This window comes from Mytilus californianus, unplaced genomic scaffold (assembly GCF_021869535.1).
Source record: "Mytilus californianus isolate M0D057914Y unplaced genomic scaffold, xbMytCali1.0.p SCAF_8, whole genome shotgun sequence".
Classification (NCBI taxonomy): Eukaryota; Metazoa; Mollusca; class Bivalvia; order Mytilida; family Mytilidae; genus Mytilus; species Mytilus californianus.
The window spans coordinates 32844936-32851716 of NW_026262734.1; positions in this window are offsets into that span (position 1 = coordinate 32844936).

Sequence of the window (6781 nt, forward strand, 5' to 3'; positions counted from 1 at the left end):
AGAAAAATTTTTTAAAATGGGTTGATCAGAATTTTCTGGCCGTTACTGTAAGCCTAAGGTATGAAAAGGCAATCACATTTTAAAAAGAGGGATCTGATACGGTTTAGTGCTAACCTTAAATACATGCCATAGATTTTTATGAATTTATTATGTGACAGGAAATATTCAATGCTTTCACATTAGTTTTTAATTGATAAGCATAATAGTTATATTATTTTCTTTGAATAAATGAAAGTTTCAGAGAAAGCAAGCCATTTTAAAACTTTAATGTACTAAGTTAAAAGACATTTTCATCATATTGCAGGGCCATTAGAATCAAATCATATAAAAATCTTTTTCATTGGGACCATACATACCACACTGATTTTAAATTAGACATCAATTCTTCTTTACTTTGGTAGTTTGAAACAATGTCTTAATTTATTTCAGAGATATTTGAGGGTTGTGTTCAACTAAAATAATTTCATATAGTTACATATGCTGTTTCATAAAATACTTATAGGTCTTTCAGCAATAATCAGCTTGTTTACCTCCTAAACGATTTTTGATAATTATAATAGTAAAAGATTTAAACCAATGATAAACTAAGAAATTGTGTCTATTCGTTGTCATTTGGCATAATTTTTAGTAACCCGAATAATTCAGTCGTTATACTCCACTGCTCTACGATGGCTACATTAACGCCCAAAGGCCTTGTCAATAAAAAAATCGTCAAATTATCATTCGGAATTAGCTCGGGATTTACCTATCTCGATAACATTGAGCTATTAGCTGATTGGCTCTCTCTTACAGAGAGCACCAATCAAAATCCTAGATTTGTGACACGTTTTTATTGTATAAAGAATTCAGGCCCTCGCGAGTGGGAGAGTCGATCACGGGGAGGGACTGAATTATTCGGGTTAAATTTTTAGTACCTTTTAGAACTTAAACAAATACATGTAGAATAAGATCACAGTAAATGATTGAGTATTATTTACTGTTGATTACCTGTAAGATTTTATCCAATATATGTATTTATAGATGTATGTAGCTTGAAAAAAAGCATAGGTACCAGATTCTCCATCAGTATACCTTATTAGTTCCAACAGTTTATGTGTAAATTACATCAAGACACAGTCCTGCCACAATTTTGTATAATATGTTGCTTAAGTGCTAAAATAAAAATTAAGGTTGTAAAATTTCCAGATGTATTGATTATTATTATGCATTTTATTTAATGTTTGACATTGAAAAACACATTTTATTTGTCTTTAAGATTTTTTTAAGAGCATAGTTATTTGTGCAGTTTGTCAAAATTCCTTGAAAACAGATGTTCCTTTTCATGACATACATGTATGTACAACTCCCTAAAATAGTTATGGATTTCTAGAGAAGGTAGAATGAAAACTGAACATAATATATAGAATGCCAGAGGAAGTCATGTGATTTAAAACATTATATTCATATTTGTTATATTTAATAATGTTGCCATAGCAGTTTGGGAAATTTCAGATTTCTGCAACTTACATTCATTGAAATTAATGGCACTGAATGTTATATTTTGACATTGTTTTATGTAATGCTTTATTCAAATTTTAACTTTTATGTCGGTAAAAAAATGTAAGGCCAGATGAAAAAAGTTTCTCATTGACACCATTTATAAAAGGATTGAAAAAAAAATCTACAAAGTTTGAGCTGCAGAATTTAGTTACATGTTGTCAAGTTTGTCATCATTGCCGAAAACTGAGATTTCTCATTCTGACCGAGTTACAGGGTAAATTTAAAATCATCAGGTGTTAGCTTGTCAATTATTAGCTAAATTGGAAGTGAATCTTGACATCCCCTCCCCTATATATATATTACTTAACAAAATATTTGATTTTTCAACGATTTCCAGATTTTTGCATCATAAGTACTTTTACCCATGCAACAGTATAAAAGTTATGATAACTTAAACCTCACTATAACTAGAGGAAAAGTAATTCAGAGTCATCATTTTTAGACTTCTGTAAAGCCTCTTTTTGAAATTTATTCATGTAAACCTTTGAGGTCATAATGTGGCATTTATAATTTCCAAACTTCTGAAATTGGTATATATGTACTAAGAATACAAAAGAAGCACTTTAGATATAAGTAGCAGTAAGAATCAGTAATTATGTTTGAAAAAAATGTGAAAAATCTAACTAGACATTGATTTGGTATTCTTTACTGCGCTAATTTTTAATGATCCAAGTTTTTCAGTGTCAACATTTAAAAATATTAGCAAGAATGCTTATATCTGGAAAATTTCTGTATAAATTTTTTATAAAAAGAAGTCCTCATGGTTGTTGTGAAGATATACTGCTGATATGTATTTGGTAGCTACATGTGTATTAGAAATGTCATCACTTTGTCTAACCTAGTTGCATTGTATTTTGAATACTTTTTTTCTATTCAAAAAGTCCCTTTATAGTTCTGTGATTGTGGGGCACTGATGGTGCCCTTTGTCTTTATATTTTGTAGGGTAAGAGAAATATCTTTGAATTTTCACTTATCAGCACTTTTTCTTTCCACAAAGCATTTTTAATTCTAGGCTTATCTCTTTGATTAAAGATAGTTTGCCATTTTTATTATAAAACTTGTATGAAGAGTGCTATTATCATCATCTCAAAATCATCATGATCCTGATTGAAATATTTTAATTAATGAATAGATAAGTTTAAATGTACTGCAAATTCATTTATTTTCGTGGATTGGTGAAAAATTGTAATTTCTTTGATATTTAATTGCATAGTCTTCTCCAATTCTGCATAGAAACCTTTAAGAAACTTAAACTTTGTTGATAACTTAATTTCGTTGTTCACCTGTTCCTTCAAAATCAAATAAAATTGTTACCCAATGAATAATAATGAATTTGTAGTATTAAAATACCTGTATCACTTAAACTGTACATGTAAGAAAAATAGCCTGTAAATGTTACGTTAATCCTATATGTGCAGCTTGTACCTGAAATCCAGTAGAAAGTACATTCTCTCAGGAATTTTTACTGGAACTGATCAGGAGTGTTGATAAGTGTATAACTAGCAGCTGGTGTACCAACAGTTTTATTTTCTTAGATTAGACATTCCATTTATTTTTATGTAACTTATGTATTATATTTGTATATTTCAATTTAAAGGTGTATATTTCTTTTAGCAGTAAATTTAATCAAGCAGTAGGTTAGATTTAGCATAATAGTATGGGTGGATTTTCAGATTTAAGAGTTTATGCAGTGATATTCACTGTTGTGAAAAAGCTTCACTCCGCTTTGTTTGAACCATATTTAAAGCAATTAAAGACCCTTTCGCAAATTTTTTAGAGACTAACTGTTTTCGTATGTATGAAAAGCCTTGACATTGTAGTTTTGCTTTGAAGATTTAACAATGAATATGTCATACAATTTTAGTTTAATTTAGCATTTTGCCATCAAGACATTTTATGAAGTCACAACAGATGATCTTCAGAATTTCTTCCAAAATTTATGGCACATTCGGCACAACTATATATTGCGACATCGTTGAAATATAACTAAAGCCAACTTGAAAATTGGTGTAGACAGTTCTCTTGACCTTCTGACCTCATTATTATTAATTTCATCCAATAATTTGTGCAATAATAAGGCTAACTGAGAAGTTCAATGCTAGAATTGAGCAGTAGAAAGAAATCATATATTGTAAAAACCTTTCAATGGAGGATGGTTATTCTAAGAAATCAGTTATTGTTGATTTTCACTTTCAAGAATTTTTCAGGGACAATTGATTTCAGTGTTAATAGTTTACTGTAGAAAAGCAAATTCTGGTAGGATGACAAAAACCTTTGATAAAATTTAGGCATACTACATTTATATTTTTTTTTTCTTGAACATTCACTGCTTTATAATATTTTCCATGATATTTTTAATTTGCTTAATATTCAATTTATCTTTTAGCCTGTGTTCACTTCTGTGCATTATTTATGGTTAAGTGTAATATATTTATTTAGTATTGTAATATGTAAAATATATTTTATTGGAGAGAGTGACAAGCTTGTATATATCTCGACTGACTGAGGGCATTACTCATAACGGAATGTACATAAGGAATGCATTTTTTTTCAAGGTCATGAATAAATGTGTGTGAGTGAGGTACATTTCATCTTTTTATGTGTAGTATGATATAACTATGACGATATGGAAAAAACAAATTAAAAAAAATGATACACACTGATTTTGTCTTTATATTCGATTATTACACATCTGTCACTGAAAAAAAGATGACAATCTCATTAAAATACAGATCCTGTTCTGCATTTAGCTTACAAGGATCTGACAACGCTCTGTTCTACTTTCTGTCTTAATGGTTATTTGGGTTCCTCTGGTTTTGTCACAATGATACACACCTTCAAAAATTTGTAGGCAGGAATTTCATTTGCTGTGGTAATATACCGCAATAATGAGATGGACGAAAAATAGAATCGATTGTTGGCAGATCATTGTAATCAAAGTGTTGCCCCACAATCTGTATTTTAATCACATTGAAAAGATGGCTTCTGTTTTGACTTTTAATATTTGTTTACATCAACTATGGATTTGATATACATATTGCAAATTCAGATCACCTTGAAAAACAAATAGTCATTTAGAAGTCAACATAACGTCTTTCAATTGATTTTTTTGGTGTAATTAATGAAACCATAGATTCAAAAATCTTGAGAACCAATGATCAATGCCATGATCTGATTAAATTGGCTTCTATTGTTTTCTGTATTTTAACTGGAATATCTTAGAAAATCCACAAACTGTTAAGTAAACTTAAACTAAAGTCAGTTGAACATGAAAATCTTCTTGTATGAATAAAAGGACATGGGTATCCCATTTGGGTGTATGTTAATTAGACAGCAATTTTATGACAAAAATAACCATAAGACATCTAGAGTTGACTTATTTAATTAGATATATAGTGCTTATTCGGCTGTGATGGATATATAGAAACTACAAAATGGGTGGATGGATGTTTAACGTTCACCTGGTAATCTTTCAACCATATTCAGGTAAAGAACATGTGAATATGTATCCTTTGTACAAGACCAATATGCTGAACCTTGCTTTTTGTCTCACCTCTATGAAGAAGTGGAGGAGAGACTTTGGCGAGCTGTTTACAGCAATTGACGGCATCAACAATGTTAAATTTTGTGATAAGTTCTGTTTTAGGGGAAGCATCAATGGTAAGTCAATGATATTTGGTATGCAGTTGTATCAGCATTAGCACATCTCATATCCATGGAAATTATTTGGCTCTGTCCCCTCAGTCATGGTCTATTGACTGAAACTTTTGCATACTAGTAGTTTGCATGATATATTTTGTGATTAGGCCAGTTTCTGATGAACCACTAAAGGTGATAATGATATTTGACATGCAGTAGTATTAGTATTTGCACATCTCATTTCCTTGAAGATTATATTGCCAAGCCCCCTTAATCATGATTCATTGACTGGAACTTTTACGTAGTTAACATGTTTAAGTTTGTGATTGGGTCAGTTTAAGGGGAACCACCTATGATGTCAAAATATTTGGTATGCAATTATATCAGCATCAGCACATCTCATATCTATATAGATTATCTTAGATTACATCTTCAGTCATGATTCATTGATTCATAGTTACATGTTAAACTATTGCCCTTTTGATTTCAACATCAGCATTTTGCTATCAAAATTACATACAGATGAGACAAATCTCTGGTGTTTTTTGTCTCGCCTGTGACGAAAGTTGTGGAAAGCGAGACATAGGGATTGCTTTTCCGGCGATGACGATGTTGGTGTCAACTATTGTTTAGTTTTCTGCTTAATTTAGTTTGATAGGAACTACTTGTGATTAATCAATGATATTTGTTGGAAGTTACATTACTATCAGGACATATCAGTTTGAGGACTATTTTGAGGCCCTGCCCCCTAGGTCATGTTCCAGTGACTTTCAATTAATTACCAATTTTCAATGTTAAGTTTTCTGCTTTAGTTTGATAGGAACTACTTAAATAGACAATTATGTTTTTTAAAAAGTTACATTACTGTCCGTACATCTCAGTTTGTTGACCATTTCGAGGCCCTGCCCACTCGTTCTTGGTCCACCGACTTTGAATTAATTAGCAATGTTCCTGTCCATCTGATTGTCTTTTTCTGAATTTTATGCTGACAGGCGAGACATATCTCTATGTCAACAGTTTATTAATGTGATGGCTTACAAGTGAAAATTCTGCAAAAAGAGGTCACCCTACGTTGAAACATTCCATATTTGAGATGATCTGTCTATTTGCTCTTAAATTATGTGGCCTTGAGAAAAGCAGCAAGAATCAATTTTATTTGAAGACTCAGTTTTCAGCAAGCTAGCATCCAACCAACAACCTTCTGAATCACAGGTAAGCAGACCATCACAAGACCAGTGAGATAGTTCTAAATGACTGAACAAACAACTGTTAACAAATGGAAGACCACTATTTTTACACCAATTTCCAGGGTTTTACTGCACTGATTTTTTGCCAATTGACCTTGTTAAGTTCACAGAACAATCACTTTTAAACAGTTAAACCATTATCAGAAATTTTTAATGATCGGCAAACATGTAAATTGAAACCAGTTTTAAATCAAACCATAAACCATTCAAAAACTGAATCAAATACACCCTTAATGTTTTCTAATGTGACAATAGAAACTTGTGGAAAAAGGTTACATTTCCATCAATGACAGACTCTAAATGGTGCAGTTTTACAACCTGAATTAATAGTCAGCATTGCTGAACCCTTAATTCTA